Genomic DNA, 23,654 nt, shown 5'->3' on the forward strand with positions numbered 1-23,654 from the left:
ATTTTAAGAAAAGTGTTTCTGTACTTCATTGTTTATGTACTGTATTATTTTCATTTGATCTGTTAAGCACATTGAGTCCTATTGGAGAAAGAGAGTTTATTAATGTCTGTAACCGCTCCTTCAATTGTAGATTCTTTTATGTTGCTGCAAAGCAGCAAAGTTTTTTTTTTTTTTTCTTTCTCTAGTTTTACAACAGACCACTGCAGGGAAACTTTGCATAGTGTAGGAGTGAAGGCCCAGTTTTCCAGGCCCCCACACCCGATGTTGGGGGCTTATTGGAGGGTGTAGCCATTGCCATGTCAGCAGTCGCTTCACCATCATGTTAAACTTCTCCCAATTGCCAGGATATTGGAGGACACCAAAGTGGCCTCTAGGACTAAACTCTTGTTCCATTATGGTGAATTAGGTTCCAGTTTAAAATGACTGTATGCAGTAAGATCCCACTAGGGACTAACGTAGTTGAGCGGGCCATTGTTTAGGTACAGCTACTATCTTGAGACATGATCCTGGTTTCCTCTCTCCAAATGTATCTACTCCCAGGTGGACACTCGCACATCAGGTGCTTTAACACTCCTCCTCTTCTGCATGCTGTCTGAAGCAAGTACTGGGTTTGGGGTTTCTAGCTGCTGGAAGTTTTGTGGGTCTCCTTCCCCAGCTGCCCTAGAGGAGATGACCAGATTTATTTCTAGTATCCAAAGTTTCTTTGGCCAGAATCCTTGGGGTTCTGTGACAGTTGAGATTGAAAATCTATCTTTGGTTAGAGACTTTGCATCATAAAAAAAAGGAATATAAATAAAATGTAATAATACAAATAATCAGTCCAGTGGATGGTTATTGTTTCCTCCTTGGAAGAAAAAAAAAAAAAAAAGCCTGACACACTCTTGCTGCATCACCAGAAGAAGCTGGCAAAGTGACGGGTAATTCCCAATTGGAGGCTTCCTTTATAGTGTGAGTCCGCCAACCTGCAGAGTCTGAATGTATTGATTTGAGCAGTGCACCAAGCGCTAAAAATCCCAGAACTTGATGAGTCGAGTCTGGTTTCAGTCCCTTCTCCAGATATTAGATGTTGTCAGTTGTACGCATATGCGTAACTATAGTGGTAGGAGGGTGTGCCATCGCTATGGAGCCCAGAGGCTTATGGGGCCCCAGACCAAGGTTATATACTGTAGTTACTGTACATACCAATTTCCTGGATTTAATTGGGTCCGACCTGTTGCCCAGCCTGAATGCAGTGACATTCCATTTTCATTAAGAGGTGTGTAATAGATGTTATAATGGTAAGGGGGCACTGTAATGTGGCATAATCTGACTTGCTCATTATAAAGCGGTATAATATGAACTGGACGGCACTGTAATGTTACATAATATGAACTGGGGCACTGTAAAGGATCACATAATGAGCTGGAGGCACTATAGTGTGGCATAATATGAACAGAGGGCACTGTACGATGAGCAGGTCAGATTATGCCTCATTACATTGGTATAATATGGGGGACACTACATAATTGGGGTGCTGTAATGTGGCACATTATAGGTGTGTACACACGGTGAGTTCCTTGTTATGCCCGATTTTGACTATGCGATTTCCCTTGAACTCCCCCAGAGCTCAGATAGCATAGATTGTACAGATTTTGACCATCTGTGCTTGAGATTTTGTCTATGTACGATTTTGACTTAAGTGCCAATTTTGACTACACTTTGTACTAGATAGACTTGTCAAGATTGACTTGCCTGCACAGTCTGTCTAGCCTTGCGACACCAACCCCATGGGAGTGCGCATCGGGATTGAATCTGTATCGCAAGTTGCCTTATGGTGTGTACACATGGTGAGATTTTTTCTTACGATTTTAACTATATAATCAAGATCGTAAGAAAAGTTAGTGCAGATCGCAAGGTGAAAGTCACCTTGCTATCCCAATTCGATGCTGATGCGTGGTCGGCATCGCAAGAATAGATAGACTGTGCAGGCAAGTCAATTTTGACTATCTCCATAGAAGAGAGTCAAAATTGACACTTAGCCAAAATCGCACAGTCAGTATCGCAAGCACACTGATTATGTGCTTGCGATGCCGAACTTGCCCCTGTCGCATAGTGAAAATCGGGCATAGCCCGAATCTCACCGTGTGTATGGGCCATAACACCTTGAGATATGCACTAACTTTTTTTAAGATTTTAACTATATAGTCAAAATCTTAGATTTATGTCAGTGTGTACACACCTTATGAACTGCAGGAACTTTAGTGTGGCATAATATGAACAGATAGCACTGTAATGTGGCACAATATTAACTGGGGACATACTAACATAGTATCTAAGGTTGAAAAAAGACATCGAGTTCAACCTATTTGTGGTCTCCTATGCACGATTATTTTGTAGAAAATTTTGACTGAAGTTGATGACTGCCGTTACGTTTTACCCCTCTTTTTTATAATAACCATAGTGCGTGACTATGCCCCATAACCCTGGATATCCTTATCCATTAGGAATTTTTCTAACCCATTCTTAAAGGTATTGACTGAGTCTGCCATTACAACTCCCTCAGCCAGGGAATTCCAAACACGTATCGTCCGTACCGTAAAAAAGCCTTTACGCCGTATTGTGCGGAATCTCCTCTAACCTGAGCGAGTGTCCACGAGTTCTCTGTGTTGATCTAACCAAAACAGGTCCTGCGCAAGATCTGTATAATGTCCCCTTATATATTTGTAAATGTTGATCATGTCCCCTCTTAATCTCCTCTTTTCCAGTGTAAACATGCCTAGTCTTGCAAGCCTTTCCTCGCATAAATAAGTACCTATCAGTGGGATATTCTCATTATTGAGATTGTGTTAGTCCCTGAATTGGGTCCTCTCTAGTAAATACTATTGAAAAAAACTCATTTAGTGTGTCCGCTATGTCATTATAATTTTTGCTTAAGACTCCCAACTTGTCTTTTAAAGGGTCTATACTCTCCTTCTTTAATCTCTTGCTATTAATGTATTTAAAGAATTTTTGGGGATTCGCTTTGCTTTCCTTTGCTACTAGTTTTTCAGTTTCTACTTTAGCTGCTCTTATTTCCTTTTTGCATATTTTGTTACATTCCTTATAGTGCTGAAATGACTCTGCTTCCCCGTCAGATTTGTATTTTTTAAATGCTCTCCTTTTCTTGCCCATAAGTTCCTTTATCTTTTTGTTAAGCCACATCGGTTTATGATTTTTATTCCTTTTTTTGCTGCTCGTAGGAATAAAAAAAAATTTAAATTCAATAAGTTTTTATTGTTTTTTTCATTGATTTAACATGTAAACATTGCCAAGGGCAAGACATAACAAACATACATCCTCAAAATTAAAACAATTAAACAAGAAAAAAGAAAAAAAAGAGGAGGCAATAAACTCAACAACAAGCTTACGGTAGTACATAGATAGCACAGTGTGATTTGATGTTACGTATCCCAGTCAGAGTCATATATCAACAGAGCAGTGATGACCTAGAGTTACTATATATTTTACACACATCCTATTATGCTTTGCCACGGCAGCATCATTCCTTTGAACCCGGCCGACTACGGGCCACTCACCCCATATATCTCTCCCATAAAACACTCACATCCGTTAAATAAATAAGTCTAGGGCTCAGCAGTACTTAGCCTTGAAGCGAAATAGCGTGAACTCATCCATTTTCCCCATATAGCAATAAACTTTTTTCTCTAACGTCCTAAGTGGATGCTGGGGACTCCGTCAGGACCATGGGGAATAGTGGCTCCGCAGGAGACAGGGCACAAAAATAAAGCTTTAGGATTAGGTGGTGTGTACTGGCTCCTCCCCCTATGACCCTCCTCCAAGCCTCAGTTAGGTTTTTGTGCCCGTCCGAGCAGGGTGCAATCTAGGTGGCTCTACTAAAGAGCTGCTTAGAAAAAGTTTTTAGGTTTTTTATTTTCAGTGAGTCCTGCTGGCAACAGTCTCACTGCATCGAGGGACTTAGGGGAGAGAATTTCAACTCACTTGCGTGCAGGATGGATTGGATTCTTAGGCTACTGGACACCATTAGCTCCAGAGGGAGTCGGAACACAGGTCTCACCCTGGGGTTCGTCCCGGAGCCGCGCCGCCGACCCCCCCTTACAGATGCTGAAGATTGAAGGTCCGGAAACAGGCGGCAGAAGGCTCTTCAGTCTTCATGAAGGTAGCGCACAGCACTGCAGCTGTGCGCCATTGTTGTCACACACTTCACACCAAGCGGTCACGGAGGGTGCAGGGCGCTGCTGGGGGCGCCCTGGGCAGCAATATTTAATACCTTTATGGCAAAAGAATACATCACATATAGCCATTGAGGCTATATGTATGTATTTAACCCATGCCAGTTATCTAAAACTACGGGAGAAAAGCCCGCCGAAATAGGGGGCGGAGCTTATTCTCCTCAGCACACAGCGCCATTTTCCTGCTCAGCTCCGCTGTGAGGAAGGCTCCCAGGACTCTCCCCTGCACTGCACTACAGAAACAGGGTAAAACAGAGAGGGGGGGCATTTTTTTGGCGATATTTTGATATATTTAAGCTGCTATAAAGAACAACACTTATATAAGGTTGTTCCCATATATATTATAGCGCTTGGGTGTGTGCTGGCAAACTCTCCCTCTGTCTCCCCAAAGGGCTAGTGGGGTCCTGTCTTCGATAAGAGCATTCCCTGTGTGTCTGCTGTGTGTCGGTACGTGTGTGTCGACATGTATGAGGACGATGTTGGTGTGGAGGCAGAGCAATTGCCGATAATGGTGATGTCACCCCCCAGGGAGTCGACACCGGAATGGATGGCTTTGTTTATGGAATTACGTGATAATGTCAGCACATTACAAAAATCAGTTGACGACATGAGACGGCCGGCAAACCAGTTAGTACCTGCCCAGGCGTCTCAGACACCGTCAGGGGCTGTAAAGCGCCCTTTACCTCAGTCGGTCGACACAGACCCAGACACAGACACTGAATCTAGTGTCGACGGTGATGAAACAAACGTATTTTCAAGTAGGGCCACACGTTATATGATCACGGCAATGAAGGAGGCTTTGCATATCTCTGATACTGGTAAGGGATTGTTTTGCAAAGAAGCAAAAAAGAGGACTATTATGTCTCTCAGGGGCACACTTAATTTCTATAGATTGATAGAAAATTGGAAGAATAGATAGGAGATTGTAGTTTGTATGTAGAATTAGATAAAACTTAACTTTTAATGGTATTCACAGACGAAAAAATTGTAAAATTATAGCTGTGTATCAGCAGTATAAATTAAAACAAGTATTAAACAAAATTGTAGTGACGATGAAGTAAAGTGTGACTCACTTAAATAAAGAGGGTGACAGGAAGATAACTGTAAACCCACTGATTTGTAAGCGAGTATTAATGTTAGACGTTTGTCAGAAGCGAAAATATAATGTTCCTGTTATCTCTATGTAATTATGATAATCAATACACTTGTATAGTCATAAAAGAGATAGCAGGAAGCCGGCTTGTATGGATCAGGACTCCTGTAAAGAGGGTCAGCTGGGGTAAATGAATGACAAAATTAATTGTGATGAAATCTGCTGATCAGCGGAGGGTATATTCCTTAATACTACAGTACCCGGTATTCCCAGAGGGTCACCCTTTCTGGTACTGACCAGGCCCAATGCTGCTTGGCTTCCAAGATCAGGCGAGATCGGGCATGTCCAGCATGGTATGACTGTAGAAAGTCAAGAAAATACCTATCAGCATAGGCAGTGGCCGATATTGAGGCCAAAAGAGGTGACAGTAATACACCTGCGCTGTATAATACAAAGCATGTGGACCAGAAATTTCCCACACACGAATTGCCTGGACGGTTAACCATAAAGGATTATCCAATAGTTGCTGACAGGTACAGTAATAATCACTTAGTGAGTATAAAGCAAAGAAGAGGCTAATTCATAACCGCAACTTATAATTATGCATAGAAAATTATTATGATGCCTAATGAAAATTCATATGGATTACAGTGCAAGAGCTGCAAAAGCAGCTATCAAAAGGTTCTATAATTTCACATAGAATAATGCAACGGCTGATCACATAGAATTCAGTGCAATGACTGATTAGAATTCGCGAAAATACAATAAATTGCAAGGGCGACTGTACATTGATTGCTAAAAGCCGCCTTGGTGTTACACTGATTGTAAATAAATATTAATATTGATGAAAAATGTGTGCTGACCCATATATTTATATAAAGCAAGTGACAAACTGACAAACGTCTAACATTAATACTCGCTTACAAATCAGTGGGTTTACAGTTATCTTCCTGTCACCCTCTTTATTTAAGTGAGTCACACTTTACTTCATCGTCACTACAATTTTGTTTAATACTTGTTTTAATTTATACTGCTGATACACAGCTATAATTTTACAATTTTTTCGTCTGTGAATACCATTAAAAGTTAAGTTTTATCTAATTCTACATACAAACTACAATCTCCTATCTATTCTTCCAATTTTCTATCAATCTATAGAAATTAAGTGTGCCCCTGAGAGACATAATAGTCCTCTTCTTTTTTGCTTCTTTGCAAAACAATCCCTTACCAGTTTGCTTTTGAACTAATGTCTGGGAGCACCACCAACCTTGATCTACTTCAAAAGCCCTAACAGGCGAAGTCAGTAGCTTTATGTTGGTCTCAGTATATTTGCCTTATATGTCATATATGTTATATAACAATTGAATGACAATTAGTGTACAATCAGGACCAGTGCAGATTCCAAAAAAAAAACCCCCACCCAATATCTCTGATACTGCAAGTACCACAAAAAGGGGTATTATGTGGGGGGTGAAAAAACTACCTGTAGTTTTTCCTGAATCAGAGGAATTAAATGATGTATGTGATGAAGCGTGGGTTAACCAAGATAGAAAAATGCTAATTTCAAAAAAGTTATTAGCATTATACCCTTTCCCGCCAGAGGTTAGGGCGCGCTGGGAAACACCCCCTAGGGTGGATAAGGCGCTCACACGCTTATCAAAACAAGTGGCGTTACCGTCTCCTGATACGGCCGCCCTCAGGGATCCAGCTGATAGGAGAATGGAAACTACCCTAAAAAGTATATACACACATACTGGTGTTATACTGCGACCAGCCATCGCCTCAGCCTGGATGTGCAGTGCGGGGGTCGTCTGGTTGGATTCCCTGACTGAAAATATTGATACCCTGGATAGGGACAGTATTTTATTGACTATAGAGCAATTAAAGGATGCTTTCCTTTATATGCGAGATGCTCAGAGAGAGATTTGCACTCTGGCATCGAGAGTAAATGCGATGTCCATATCTGCCAGAAGGAGTTTATGGACGCGACAGTGGTCAGGTGATGCGGATTCCAAACGACATATGGAAGTATTGCCGTATAAAGGGGAGGAATTATTTGGCGTCGGTCTATCGGATCTGGTGGCCACGGCAACTGCCGGAAAATCCACCTTTTTACCTCAGACCCCCTCCCAACAGAAAAAGGACACCGTCTTTTCAGCCGCAGTCCTTTCGGTCCTATAAGAACAAGCGGACAAAAGGACAGTCATATCTGCCTCGGGGCAGAGGAAGGGGTAAGAGAGGGCAGCAAGCAGCCCCTGCCCAGGAACAGAAGCCCTCCCAGGGTTCTGCAAAGCCCTCAGCATGACGCTGGGGCCTTACAAGCGGACTCAGGAGCGGTGGGGGGGTCGACTCAAGAATTTCAGCGCACAGTGGGCTTGCTCACAGGTGGACCCCTGGATTCTGCAGGTAGTATCTCAGGGTTTAGAAGAAAGGTTTTGTTTGCCTGCACCGCCACTATCTATTTTATTTAAACATATTTAGCCAACAGTATAGGAAATCAGGAAATAGTAATTTATATATCTGAATATGTTGGCGGTGCATCCCAGAGGTAATAATATAATCTGTAGAAAAAGGAGAACGATCCCTACAAAGAAATAGGAATCAAAGAAAAAGCCTCTTTTTGGGGGCACTCTTACAAAAAATTGTTTATATATTTATTGTTTAAAATTTATATTTTATTTCTTCAATTAAAAAGGAATATGTATAGAGAAGGGCAAGAAAATACCTATTGGTATAACCCTGACAAACAGTCAATGCAAATTCAATTGTGTAGTCCTCCAAATACAATAATTCTCAAAAAAAGATCTTTTTATATATATATATATACATATACATAGTTTGTAGCAACCTCTGTGTACAGAAACGTGTTTTAGAGTACAGATAGTAATCACTGCACTCTAGACACAGGATGCAATTTGATATAAATCTTATTGGAGGTAATTAGTAACTTAGATGCTGGGTGAAGATTTCTAAGCAAAATAATAATATGTTTACGTAGGCAAAGACAACCAAATCTTATAACATATTTGTTAATATCTCCATAATTATTGTAAAGCAGGTTCCAAAGGTAACAGTTAGTTCTTCAAAAAATTGCAAATATTTGATAAGTTGCAATAAAGAAATCTTGTAACTAGCAATCAATAGATGAAATAAACATTTGTCAATTATTGCAAATCATGCAGATGGTGTTCAAAGTAACTGTATCTGCCTGGACAATTATAATGAATAAAGACAGAAAGGAAAGTATACATGCCGTTACTCCGCTGACTTCTGCTGCCTTCCCATGTGTGAATTTTATCACAGTGAATGGGAGGTGAGAGAGCCAGCAGCCGGTGTGTATATGAAGAAAGTTAGTGGCGTTACTTGCTGTTGCCAGGAAACCGGGAGGGATTATCCTGGTGACAGTTTGTCATTGCAGGAAAAATCCTCTCCCGTCCCGCAATGAGTGCGCGCCGAAGGTACCTTATGGAGATATAATCCTGCTGTGAGACGCTGTCCTAAACTGTACGCGTCTCAGTGGTTGTGCCTGCGAGTCCGGGTCCGTGAACTGTGCACGGATACCCGGTGGGACGAAATGATGACGTCAATGGCGCTGGAAGCGACGTACGTTTCACCCTAGCCGGGCTTGTTCACACTGAATCCTAATGTGGTTACTGATGCCCTGAACCTATATACTAGTCCTAGCCAATCACATTTAGAGCTGTACGATCAGAAGTGTAATTGGAAACCAGATTGTTGTGCAGCATGTTGGACAGAGTCTAATTAGTATGTGCGCCCAATTGCGAGTTTAACATAATTGATCTATAATTAAATTAAATTAGATTATAACAATGAAAATAAATATATATAAAGTAAAGAAAAATTATATATATATAAGTATATTTATTAAGACATATATATAAAAAATGTATAATGATATTGATAGTGTTAGCAATAATTTATATGAGATTTGTATGCAAATAAGTCTAATCGGTGGACAAGGGGCAATTAGACCTGATAATTTGTACAAATTATAAAAACTAAATCAAATTAGTGTATATATCTGTATATATCTGGAATAACTAATTTATGAATGGACTAAATTGTGTGAAAAATTAAATGGAATAAGGAAGTAAATAAAATTAAATATAATATAAAGATAATATAAAAATAAATATAAATGAAAAATAAATATAAATGATAATAAATGTGAATGATAATGATAAATAAATAAAATATTTTTTTGACTTATATAAAGAATAAATAAACACAATAAATAGACAAGGGACAATTAATATATAAATATATGAATGAATATTGAAAAATTATATGGATGTATGTAAACGGTTAACTATTCGTTTATTGCTTGAATAGTGATTATATATATGGCCCTTAAAAAAAGGGGTTTTTTTTTTTTTTTTTGTTTTTTTTTTATATATAATAATTATGAAGAGATAGGGAAATGAATAGAAAATGATGCTACATAATAACTCAAATAATTAGAGACAATTGAACAAGTGAAAACAATATACTCTTATATGCAAACTGTCTACACCTGCACACTCCCATATATATACTCATGCGTGTGCATGTCTAGTCGCGTGCATGATGTGCTGAGTAGTAGGATTATAATTATTAAAATTATTAAAAATTGGGAAGTGATTATAGAGAGATCACCATAATTTCACAAAGTTTATTATAACAACACATATGATATGAAGAAACCCGTTTTGAAGTGTAAATGCTAGTCTTTATGTTCTTTTAAGTAGTTAGAAAGGCTCCATAGTTGATTTTTTCATTGAGTCCTCCTGGTGAGAGGGATCCAAGCCTGAAGATCCACTTACTTTCTTTTTTCAGGAGTTCCTTGTTGAGATCTCCTCCCCTCAGACCCAAGTGTAATTTTTCCAAACCAAATATTTTTAGTTCTTCTGAGGAACCTTGATGTATCTTGTAAAAATGCTTGGCCACTGTTGTTAAAGGTCTGAGTTTTTTGGCGTCAGATTCATAGTTCCTAATTGTGCCTAAATGTTCCAATGCTCGTTGCTTGAGCAGTCTTGAGGTCATCCCCACATAGTAAATATTGCAGGGGCAAGTTATGCAATAAATGACATTCTTCGTCTTGCAATTGAAAAAATCCATTATAGGGCGAGACAATCCATACTTATCCACAATTGAATCCTTGTGTAGTATGTGTCTGCAGATTTTACAGTTGCCACAGGGGAAACTACCCTTAATGGTTGGTTGTTTTGGTGGTTTAGCCTCAAAGTGACTCTGAACAAGTCTATCCTTTAGGCTTGCAGACCTCCGCCAACTCATCTGAACCTTATCCTTCAAGATTTTATCCAAATCAATGTCTGTATGTAATATAGACCAGTATTTTTGGATGATGTTCCTGATTTCATTCCATTCTGCACAGAAATTACCTACAAAACGAATCTCTGTGTCTTTAGGAGAGATTGTTTTGTTTTTATAGATTAGTGAATCTCTTTCAATATGACTGATGTCTCTCTGTGCTTTCTTTATGGACCTGTTACTATATCCCCTGCTTCGTAGTCTGTTGGATAACTCTAGACTTTTTTCTTGAAAAGTATTCTTATCCGAGCAGTTCCTCTTTAACCTAAGGAACTCCCCTTTGGGGATATTTTTGACTGTGGGTGGGAAGTGGGAACTAGAGTGGTGAAGTATGGAGTTAGTAGCTGTAGGTTTTCTATAAAGTTCAGTTCCGACAAGATTGTCTTTGTCACGGAAAATTGTGAGATCCAGAAAGGAGATCTTATTTGTACTTGCCTCAAATGTAAATTTCAAGTTAAGATTATTAATGTGCAAGTCTTGTACAAAGAATTCCAAGGATTCCATGTCACCTTCCCAGATGAGTAGTATATCATCTATGTAGCGGAGCCATAATAGGATCCTCCTTATATGATGATCATTCCTTTCCTGGAACACCACTTCCCGCTCCCACCAGCCTAAAAATAAATTTGCATACGTGGGGGCACAGGATGCTCCCATCGCTGTCCCCCTTGTTTGTATGTAGAATTTATTATCAAAGATGAAATAGTTATAATGTAAAACAAAATGTAGCAGGTCCAATATGAATGAATGAAAATCAGTTAGTCCTTCCATTTCCATGAAATACCGAGTGGCTGCCAATCCTTTCTGATGGTCAATGGAAGTGTAGAGTGACTCTACATCCATGCTTACCAGGAGGTGAGTATCATCCAACCTGATGCCCTGGATTTTCTGTAGGACATCTGTAGTATCTTGGACATACGATGGAAGGGTAGTCACATGATGTCTAAGTTGTACATCTATAAATACACTTGCCTGTTCGAGGAGACCTCCGATCCCAGATACTATAGGTCTACCTGGGGGTTTAATGAGACTCTTGTGTGTCTTGGGTAAGAGATAAAAGGTCGGTATTTTGGGGTGATTAACTTGCAGGAAATTAAACTCTGATTTAGTTATGATGTTATCCTTCCTTGCTTGCTCAATGAGTCTGGTATATACTACCATAAAATTGTCTGTAGGGTTGAAAAGCGTTTTCTTATAACAGTCTTTATCGTTCAGCTGTCTAAAGGCTTCTTTAACATAATATTTGGTTTGGAAAAATTACACTTGGGTCTGAGGGGAGGAGATCTCAACAAGGAACTCCTGAAAAAAGAAAGTAAGTGGATCTTCAGGCTTGGATCCCTCTCACCAGGAGGACTCAATGAAAAAATCAACTATGGAGCCTTTCTAACTACTTAAAAGAACATAAAGACTAGCATTTACACTTCAAAACGGGTTTCTTCATATCATATGTGTTGTTATAATAAACTTTGTGAAATTATGGTGATCTCTCTATAATCACTTCCCAATTTTTAATAATTTTAATAATTATAATCCTACTACTCAGCACATCATGCACGCGACTAGACATGCACACGCATGAGTATATATATGGGAGTGTGCAGGTGTAGACAGTTTGCATATAAGAGTATATTGTTTTCACTTGTTCAATTGTCTCTAATTATTTGAGTTATTATGTAGCATCATTTTCTATTCATTTCCCTATCTCTTCATAATTATTATATATAAAAAAAAAACAAAAAAAAAAAAAAAAAACCCCTTTTTTTAAGGGCCATATATATAATCACTATTCAAGCAATAAACGAATAGTTAACCGTTTACATACATCCATATAATTTTTCAATATTCATTCATATATTTATATATTAATTGTCCCTTGTCTATTTATTGTGTTTATTTATTCTTTATATAAGTCAAAAAAATATTTTATTTATTTATCATTATCATTCACATTTATTATCATTTATATTTATTTTTCATTTATATTTATTTTTATATTATCTTTATATTATATTTAATTTTATTTACTTCCTTATTCCATTTAATTTTTCACACAATTTAGTCCATTCATAAATTAGTTATTCCAGATATATACAGATATATACACTAATTTGATTTAGTTTTTATAATTTGTACAAATTATCAGGTCTAATTGCCCCTTGTCCACCGATTAGACTTATTTGCATACAAATCTCATATAAATTATTGCTAACACTATCAATATCATTATACATTTTTTATATATATGTCTTAATAAATATACTTATATATATATAATTTTTCTTTACTTTATATATATTTATTTTCATTGTTATAATCTAATTTAATTTAATTATAGATCAATTATGTTAAACTCGCAATTGGGCGCACATACTAATTAGACTCTGTCCAACATGCTGCACAACAATCTGGTTTCCAATTACACTTCTGATCGTACAGCTCTAAATGTGATTGGCTAGGACTAGTATATAGGTTCAGGGCATCAGTAACCACATTAGGATTCAGTGTGAACAAGCCCGGCTAGGGTGAAACGTACGTCGCTTCCAGCGCCATTGACGTCATCATTTCGTCCCACCGGGTATCCGTGCACAGTTCACGGACCCGGACTCGCAGGCACAACCACTGAGACGCGTACAGTTTAGGACAGCGTCTCACAGCAGGATTATATCTCCATAAGGTACCTTCGGCGCGCACTCATTGCGGGACGGGAGAGGATTTTTCCTGCAATGACAAACTGTCACCAGGATAATCCCTCCCGGTTTCCTGGCAACAGCAAGTAACGCCACTAACTTTCTTCATATACACACCGGCTGCTGGCTCTCTCACCTCCCATTCACTGTGATAAAATTCACACATGGGAAGGCAGCAGAAGTCAGCGGAGTAACGGCATGTATACTTTCCTTTCTGTCTTTATTCATTATAATTGTCCAGGCAGATACAGTTACTTTGAACACCATCTGCATGATTTGCAATAATTGACAAATGTTTATTTCATCTATTGATTGCTAGTTACAAGATTTCTTTATTGCAACTTATCAAATATTTGCAATTTTTTGAAGAACTAACTGTTACCTTTGGAACCTGCTTTACAATAATTATGGAGATATTAACAAATATGTTATAAGATTTGGTTGTCTTTGCCTACGTAAACATATTATTATTTTGCTTAGAAATCTTCACCCAGCATCTAAGTTACTAATTACCTCCAATAAGATTTATATCAAATTGCATCCTGTGTCTAGAGTGCAGTGATTACTATCTGTACTCTAAAACACGTTTCTGTACACAGAGGTTGCTACAAACTATGTATATGTATATATATATATATAAAAAGATCTTTTTTTGAGAATTATTGTATTTGGAGGACTACACAATTGAATTTGCATTGACTGTTTGTCAGGGTTATACCAATAGGTATTTTCTTGCCCTTCTCTATACATATTCCTTTTTAATTGAAGAAATAAAATATAAATTTTAAACAATAAATATATAAACAATTTTTTGTAAGAGTGCCCCCAAAAAGAGGCTTTTTCTTTGATTCCTATTTCTTTGTAGGGATCGTTCTCCTTTTTCTACAGATTATATTATTACCTCTGGGATGCACCGCCAACATATTCAGATATATAAATTACTATTTCCTGATTTCCTATACTGTTGGCTAAATATGTTTAAATAAAATAGATAGTGGCGGTGCAGGCAAACAAAACCTTTCTTCTAAATCGTTCCTTGCTGAGTTCTTATTCTCAGTTTCGTAGCCTTGCACGCCTATACTACAACAAACAATTATTCATCTTATTGTCATTGAGGACAAAATCAGGTGTATAGACTCAGTCATACAGCGTTACAAGAATGATTTGAAAAATTAAAAAAATCTCCCTTTTCTCTTTGAACTTATTTGTGGTTATTTATATACAACTTGCAGCTATACTAATTATGTCAACGTTTAGTCTCAAACATGAGCTAACTAATAAACGACGGACAGAGGATTTGGGCAATATATTTCCAGATACTGCCACACCTAATACAACGGTTGACAGTTGGGAAGATGATATGCGTAAACTTAAACACTTATTACAACGACAGACAAGGGTTAATTGGGATTTGATTAGTTTGGAAAACTATTTGAAGCAAAAGATTATCCCTAGAGGATTGAGACCCAAACTTTTTCCAACGTTTCCACTCATTACTGAAAACTTGAAAATTGAGTGGGAGTCGTGTTTACTGAAATGCTCCAGTGAACTTCTCCAGATTCTGGTGAAACATAACAATCTAGTTCTGGCAGAGGTAGGTAAAGAAATTGAGAACATTGGTAGAAAACTTGAGACATTTGAAAAAGATTTATCTTTTCAAGTGAAATTTGAACAAAATAAGAAAGAAATACAAGAGTACGAAAGGGTGATTATTGAAAGGAAAAAATCAAAATTCAGTAGAGACCAACAGGACTTTAGCTCTGGTAGGATTTTTTTGTGGAATAAACCACAAAGACTTCGGAGGCAATCTAATCGGGAACAACCCTCCTCCTCTGAACTTGACTCCTCAGGGACTGACGAGGATTCCAGCGACAGCCGAGCGCGATCTGAGACAAACAGATATCAAACCGCATATCTCCCTCCTTTTTTGGAGGAAGGCAGGCCCAAAAGGGGACGTCCAAAAGGAAGTCGAGGAGGGGGGGAAAGAAGAGGACGAGGAGCCCAAAGATGGGATTCTCCACCACCATCCCATTACCCCATACGGAACCGCAGAAAATACTGAATGGGGATGAGAATCTGATGATTATTAATCTATCAGAGCATATACTGACGGATGCGCATAATCAAGTTCTATCAAAAGGTCTCACTTTTGCCCCCACTACAAAATTTGACAGGTTCCAATGGGACAAGGACCTTCATCTATTTGGCAGAAAACTATTATTGGCAAAATTTCATGCCAATCGAAATAGTTCGGAAATTTTACCGAATTTAGAAGAAATTAATAATTTGGAGGAAATATCCGGTATGGCGACTCAAGAGCTCCTATTTAATGAGGAAGATCTGGAAGCACTTTCTACCCTTGAGGAACTACAAGATCTTAATGAGCCTGTAATCGAAGGGGAGGCCAAGAGACCAACCTGTAAAAGGAAATCTAATTTCTTTCCACAAGATAACATATGCCCGGAGGTGAGGGTTTTTTCCAATTTAGTCTCACAAGATCTTGACAGACTACATCAGAAACATAAGGGGGCTCTACATCACAACTTAAAAAGTAGTGAAAGAAGAGCCCTCCATGAGATTGAATCTTGGAAAGATATAGAAATAAAACAATCTGACAAAGGGGGCAACGTTGTCCTATGGCCTAAAAACATGTATGTTAAAGAAGCCTTTAGACAGCTGAACGATAAAGACTGTTATAAGAAAACGCTTTTCAACCCTACAGACAATTTTATGGTAGTATATACCAGACTCATTGAGCAAGCAAGGAAGGATAACATCATAACTAAATCAGAGTTTAATTTCCTGCAAGTTAATCACCCCAAAATACCGACCTTTTATCTCTTACCCAAGACACACAAGAGTCTCATTAAACCCCCAGGTAGACCTATAGTATCTGGGATCGGAGGTCTCCTCGAACAGGCAAGTGTATTTATAGATGTACAACTTAGACATCATGTGACTACCCTTCCATCGTATGTCCAAGATACTACAGATGTCCTACAGAAAATCCAGGGCATCAGGTTGGATGATACTCACCTCCTGGTAAGCATGGATGTAGAGTCACTCTACACTTCCATTGACCATCAGAAAGGATTGGCAGCCACTCGGTATTTCATGGAAATGGAAGGACTAACTGATTTTCATTCATTCATATTGGACCTGCTACATTTTGTTTTACATTATAACTATTTCATCTTTGATAATAAATTCTACATACAAACAAGGGGGACAGCGATGGGAGCATCCTGTGCCCCCACGTATGCAAATTTATTTTTAGGCTGGTGGGAGCGGGAAGTGGTGTTCCAGGAAAGGAATGATCATCATATAAGGAGGATCCTATTATGGCTCCGCTACATAGATGATATACTACTCATCTGGGAAGGTGACATGGAATCCTTGGAATTCTTTGTACAAGACTTGCACATTAATAATCTTAACTTGAAATTTACATTTGAGGCAAGTACAAATAAGATCTCCTTTCTGGATCTCACAATTTTCCGTGACAAAGACAATCTTGTCGGAACTGAACTTTATAGAAAACCTACAGCTACTAACTCCATACTTCACCACTCTAGTTCCCACTTCCCACCCACAGTCAAAAATATCCCCAAAGGGGAGTTCCTTAGGTTAAAGAGGAACTGCTCGGATAAGAATACTTTTCAAGAAAAAAGTCTAGAGTTATCCAACAGACTACGAAGCAGGGGATATAGTAACAGGTCCATAAAGAAAGCACAGAGAGACATCAGTCATATTGAAAGAGATTCACTAATCTATAAAAACAAAACAATCTCTCCTAAAGACACAGAGATTCGTTTTGTAGGTAATTTCTGTGCAGAATGGAATGAAATCAGGAACATCATCCAAAAATACTGGTCTATATTACATACAGACATTGATTTGGATAAAATCTTGAAGGATAAGGTTCAGATGAGTTGGCGGAGGTCTGCAAGCCTAAAGGATAGACTTGTTCAGAGTCACTTTGAGGCTAAACCACCAAAACAACCAACCATTAAGGGTAGTTTCCCCTGTGGCAACTGTAAAATCTGCAGACACATACTACACAAGGATTCAATTGTGGATAAGTATGGATTGTCTCGCCCTATAATGGATTTTTTCAATTGCAAGACGAAGAATGTCATTTATTGCATAACTTGCCCCTGCAATATTTACTATGTGGGGATGACCTCAAGACTGCTCAAGCAACGAGCATTGGAACATTTAGGCACAATTAGGAACTATGAATCTGACGCCAAAAAACTCAGACCTTTAACAACAGTGGCCAAGCATTTTTACAAGATACATCAAGGTTCCTCAGAAGAACTAAAAATATTTGGTTTGGAAAAATTACACTTGGGTCTGAGGGGAGGAGATCTCAACAAGGAACTCCTGAAAAAAGAAAGTAAGTGGATCTTCAGGCTTGGATCCCTCTCACCAGGAGGACTCAATGAAAAAATCAACTATGGAGCCTTTCTAACTACTTAAAAGAACATAAAGACTAGCATTTACACTTCAAAACGGGTTTCTTCATATCATATGTGTTGTTATAATAAACTTTGTGAAATTATGGTGATCTCTCTATAATCACTTCCCAATTTTTAATAATTTTAATAATTATAATCCTACTACTCAGCACATCATGCACGCGACTAGACATGCACACGCATGAGTATATATATGGGAGTGTGCAGGTGTAGACAGTTTGCATATAAGAGTATATTGTTTTCACTTGTTCAATTGTCTCTAATTATTTGAGTTATTATGTAGCATCATTTTCTATTCATTTCCCTATCTCTTCATAATTATTATATATAAAAAAAAAAAAAAAAAACCCCTTTTTTTAAGGGCCATATATATAATCACTATTCAAGCAATAAACGAATAGTTAACCGTTTACATACATCCATATAATTTTTCAATATTCATTCATATATTTATATATTAATTGTCCCTTGTCTATTTATTGTGTTTATTTATTCTTTATATAAGTCAAAAAAATATTTTATTTATTTATCATTATCATTCACATTTATTATCATTTATATTTATTTTTCATTTATATTTATTTTTATATTATCTTTATATTATATTTAATTTTATTTACTTCCTTATTCCATTTAATTTTTCACACAATTTAGTCCATTCATAAATTAGTTATTCCAGATATATACAGATATATACACTAATTTGATTTAGTTTTTATAATTTGTACAAATTATCAGGTCTAATTGCCCCTTGTCCACCGATTAGACTTATTTGCATACAAATCTCATATAAATTATTGCTAACACTATCAATATCATTATACATTTTTTATATATATGTCTTAATAAATATACTTATATATATATAATTTTTCTTTACTTTATATATATTTATTTTCATTGTTATAATCTAATTTAATTTAATTATAGATCAATTATGTTAAACTCGCAATTGGGCGCACATACTAATTAGACTCTGTCCAACATGCTGCACAACAATCTGGTTTCCAATTACACTTCTGATCGTACAGCTCTAAATGTGATTGGCTAGGACTAGTATATAGGTTCAGGGCATCAGTAACCACATTAGGATTCAGTGTGAACAAGCCCGGCTAGGGTGAAACGTACGTCGCTTCCAGCGCCATTGACGTCATCATTTCGTCCCACCGGGTATCCGTGCACAGTTCACGGACCCGGACTCGCAGGCACAACCACTGAGACGCGTACAGTTTAGGACAGCGTCTCACAGCAGGATTATATCTCCATAAGGTACCTTCGGCGCGCACTCATTGCGGGACGGGAGAGGATTTTTCCTGCAATGACAAACTGTCACCAGGATAATCCCTCCCGGTTTCCTGGCAACAGCAAGTAACGCCACTAACTTTCTTCATATACACACCGGCTGCTGGCTCTCTCACCTCCCATTCACTGTGATAAAATTCACACATGGGAAGGCAGCAGAAGTCAGCGGAGTAACGGCATGTATACTTTCCTTTCTGTCTTTATTCATTATAATTGTCCAGGCAGATACAGTTACTTTGAACACCATCTGCATGATTTGCAATAATTGACAAATGTTTATTTCATCTATTGATTGCTAGTTACAAGATTTCTTTATTGCAACTTATCAAATATTTGCAATTTTTTGAAGAACTAACTGTTACCTTTGGAACCTGCTTTACAATAATTATGGAGATATTAACAAATATGTTATAAGATTTGGTTGTCTTTGCCTACGTAAACATATTATTATTTTGCTTAGAAATCTTCACCCAGCATCTAAGTTACTAATTACCTCCAATAAGATTTATATCAAATTGTATCCTGTGTCTAGAGTGCAGTGATTACTATCTGTACTCTAAAACACGTTTCTGTACACAGAGGTTGCTACAAACTATGTATATGTATATATATATATATAAAAAGATCTTTTTTTGAGAATTATTGTATTTGGAGGACTACACAATTGAATTTGCATTGACTGTTTGTCAGGGTTATACCAATAGGTATTTTCTTGCCCTTCTCTATACATATTCCTTTTTAATTGAAGAAATAAAATATAAATTTTAAACAATAAATATATAAACAATTTTTTGTAAGAGTGCCCCCAAAAAGAGGCTTTTTCTTTGATTCCTATTTCTTTGTAGGGATCGTTCTCCTTTTTCTACAGTATCTCAGGGTTACAGGTTGGAATTCGAGAAGTCTCCCCCTCGCCGGTTCCTAAAGTCTGCTTTGCCAACGTCTCCCTCAGACAGGGCGACGGTATTGAAAGCCATTCACAAGCTGTTTTCTCAGCAGGTGATAGTCAAGGTACCCCTCCTACAACAGGGAAAGGGGTATTACTCCACGCTATTTGTGGTACCGAAGCCGGACGGCTCGGTAAGACCTATTCTAAATCTGAAATCTTTGAACCTGTACATACAAAAATTCAAGTTCAAGATGGAGTCACTCAGAGCAGTGATAGCGAATCTGGAAGAAGGGGACTTTATGGTGTCCCTGGACATAAAGGATGCTTACCTACATGTCCCAATTTGCCCTTCACATCAAGGGTACCTCAGGTTCGTGGTGCAAAACTGTCATTATCAGTTTCAGACGCTGCCGTTTGGATTGTCCACGGCACCTCGGGTCTTTACCAAGGTAATGGCCGAAATGATGATTCTTCTGCGAAGAAGAGGCGTATTAATTATCCCTTACTTGGACGATCTCCTGATAAGGGCAAGGTCCAGAGAACAGCTGGAGGACGGAGTTGCACTAACCCGACTAGTGCTGCAACAACACGGGTGGATTCTGAATTTTCCAAAATCTCAGTTGACCCCGACGACACGTCTGCTGTTCCTGGGAATGATTCTGGACACGGTTCAGAAAAAGGTGTTTCTTCCGGAGGAGAAAGCCAGGGAGTTATCCGAACTTGTCAGGAACCTCCTAAAACCAGGGAAAGTGTCTGTGCATCAATGCACAAGAGTCCTGGGAAAGATGGTGGCTTCTTACGAAGCGATTCCATTCGGCAGATTCCACGCACGAACTTTTCAGTGGGATCTGCTGGACAAATGGTCCGGATCGCATCTGCAGATGCATCAGCGGATAACCTTATCGCCACGGACAAGGGTGTCTCTTCTGTGGTGGTTGCAGAGTGCTCATCTGTTAGAGGGCCGCAGATTCGGCATACAGGACTGGGTCCTGGTGACCACGGATGCCAGTCTGAGAGGCTGGGGAGCGGTCACACAGGGAAGAAACTTCCAGGGAGTATGGTCAAGCCTGGAGATGTCTCTTCACATAAATATACTGGAGCTAAGAGCGATTTACAATGCTCTAAGTCTGGCAAAACCCCTGCTTCAGGGTCAGCCGGTGTTGATCCAGTCGGACAACATCACGGCAGTCGCCCACGTAAACAGACAGGGCGGCACAAGAAGCAGGACAGCAATGGCAGAAGCTGCAAGGATTCTTCGCTGGGCGGAAGATCATGTGATAGCACTGTCAGCAGTATTCATTCCGGGAGTGGACAACTGGGAAGCAGACTTCCTCAGCAGACACGATCTACACCCGGGAGAGTGGGGACTTCATCCAGAAGTCTTCCACATGATTGTGAACCGTTGGGAAAAACCAATGGTGGATATGATGGCGTCCCGCCTCAACAAAAAACTGGACAGGTATTGCGCCAGGTCAAGAGACCCTCAGGCAATAGCTGTGGACGCTCTGGTAACACCGTGGGTGTTCCAGTCAGTGTATGTGTTCCCTCCTCTGCCTCTCATACCAAAGGTACTGAGAATTATACGGCAAAAGGGAGTAAGAACGATACTAGTGGCTCCGGATTGGCCAAGAAGAACTTGGTACCCGGAACTTCAAGAGATGCTCACGGAGGATCCGTGGCCTCTAGCTCTAAGACCGGACCTGCTTCAGCAGGGACCGTGTCTATTCCAAGACTTACCGCGGCTGCGTTTGACGGCATGGCGGTTGAACGCCGAATTCTAAGGGAAAAAGGCATTCCGGAAGAGGTCATTCCTACACTGGTAAAAGCCAGGAAGGAGGTGACTGCACAACATTATCACCGCATTTGGAGAAAATATGTTGCGTGGTGTGAGGCCAGGAAGGCCCCCACGGAGGAATTTCAACTGGGTCGATTCCTACATTTCCTGCAAACAGGATTGTCTATGGGCCTCAAATTGGGGTCCATTAAGGTTCAAATTTCGGCCCTGTCGATTTTCTTCCAGAAAGAATTGGCTTCAGTTCCTGAAGTCCAGACTTTTGTAAAAGGAGTACTACATATACAGCCCCCGGTTGTGCCCCCAGTGGCACCGTGGGATCTTAATGTAGTCTTGGATTTTCTCAAATCCCATTGGTTTGAGCCGCTCAAATCGGTGGAGTTGAAGTATCTTACATGGAAAGTAACCATGCTACTGGCCCTGGCTTCAGCCAGGAGAGTATCAGAATTGGCGGCTTTATCATATAAGAGCCCATATCTGATTTTCCATACGGACAGGGCAGAACTGCGGACACGTCCTCATTTTCTGCCTAAGGTGGTGTCAGCGTTTCACCTGAACCAGCCTATTGTGGTGCCTGCGGCTACTAACGATTTGGAGGATTCCAAGTTGTTGGACGTGGTCCGGGCATTGAAAATATATATTTCAAGAACGGCGGGAGTCAGAAAGTCTGACTCACTGTTTATATTGTATGCACCCAACAAGATGGGTGCTCCTGCTTCTAAGCAGACGATTGCTCGTTGGATTTGTAGCACAATTCAACTTGCACATTCTGTGGCAGGCTTGCCACAACCTAAATCTGTCAAGGCCCATTCCACAAGGAAAGTGGGCTCATCCTGGGCGGCTGCCCGGGGGGTCTCGGCATTACAACTCTGCCGAGCTGCTACTTGGTCAGGGGCAAACACATTTGCAAAATTCTACAAATTTGATACCCTGGCTGAGGAGGACCTTGAGTTCTCTCATTCGGTGCTGCAGAGTCATCCGCACTCTCCCGCCCGTTTGGGAGCTTTGGTATAATCCCCATGGTCCTGACGGAGTCCCCAGCATCCACTTAGGACGTTAGAGAAAATAAGAATTTACTTACCGATAATTCTATTTCTCGTAGTCCGTAGTGGATGTTGGGCGCCCATCCCAAGTGCGGATTGTCTGCAATACTTGTACATAGTTATTGTTACAAACAAATTCGGGTTGTTATTGTTGTGAGCCGTCTGTTCAGAGGCTCCTACGTTGTCATACTGTTAACTGGGTTCAGATCACAAGTTATACGGTGTGATTGGTGTGGCTGGTATGAGTCTTACCCGGGATTCAATATCCTTCCTTATTGTGTACGCTCGTCCGGGCACAGTATCCTAACTGAGGCTTGGAGGAGGGTCATAGGGGGAGGAGCCAGTACACACCACCTAATCCTAAAGCTTTATTTTTGTGCCCTGTCTCCTGCGGAGCCGCTATTCCCCATGGTCCTGACGGAGTCCCCAGCATCCACTACGGACTACGAGAAATAGAATTATCGGTAAGTAAATTCTTATTTTTCCGCATTCCTGGCCAGATATACAAATTTTTCATGCATGACAGAGGTGTTAACCAGGGAAATCCAGGATTGTGGTGTTGGGGCTTCATTAGCCATCCACAGTCTGGCTATGCAAACCTTGGCCAAAGCGCAAAGGCTTATAACATAGCGTCGACCGGGCGGATCCAGAACCTCCTCATCAATAGTTGCTAATATACAGGAGATAGGTGTAAGTATAGTAGATGGGATACCTGTGTCAACTATAGTCCGCATAACCTCCTCCCAAAAAAGCGACACCGAGGGGCATAGCCATATCATATGCCAAAAGTCTGCTCCCAGACTGCCACAT

General features: G+C 39.5%; 1 protein-coding gene and 1 pseudogene across 1 annotated transcript in view; one reads left to right on the forward strand and one right to left on the reverse strand.

Moving 5' to 3' along the window:
• Positions 1 to 23,654, forward strand: part of NUP133 (nucleoporin 133) — a 456,783-nt gene that overhangs the window by 398,902 nt on the left and 34,227 nt on the right. The gene's annotated exons all lie outside the window — the stretch shown is intronic.
• Positions 5,571 to 5,689, reverse strand: LOC134912348 (5S ribosomal RNA; annotated as a pseudogene).

Source organism: Pseudophryne corroboree, chromosome 4 (assembly GCF_028390025.1).
Source record: "Pseudophryne corroboree isolate aPseCor3 chromosome 4, aPseCor3.hap2, whole genome shotgun sequence".
NCBI lineage: Eukaryota > Metazoa > Chordata > Amphibia > Anura > Myobatrachidae > Pseudophryne > Pseudophryne corroboree.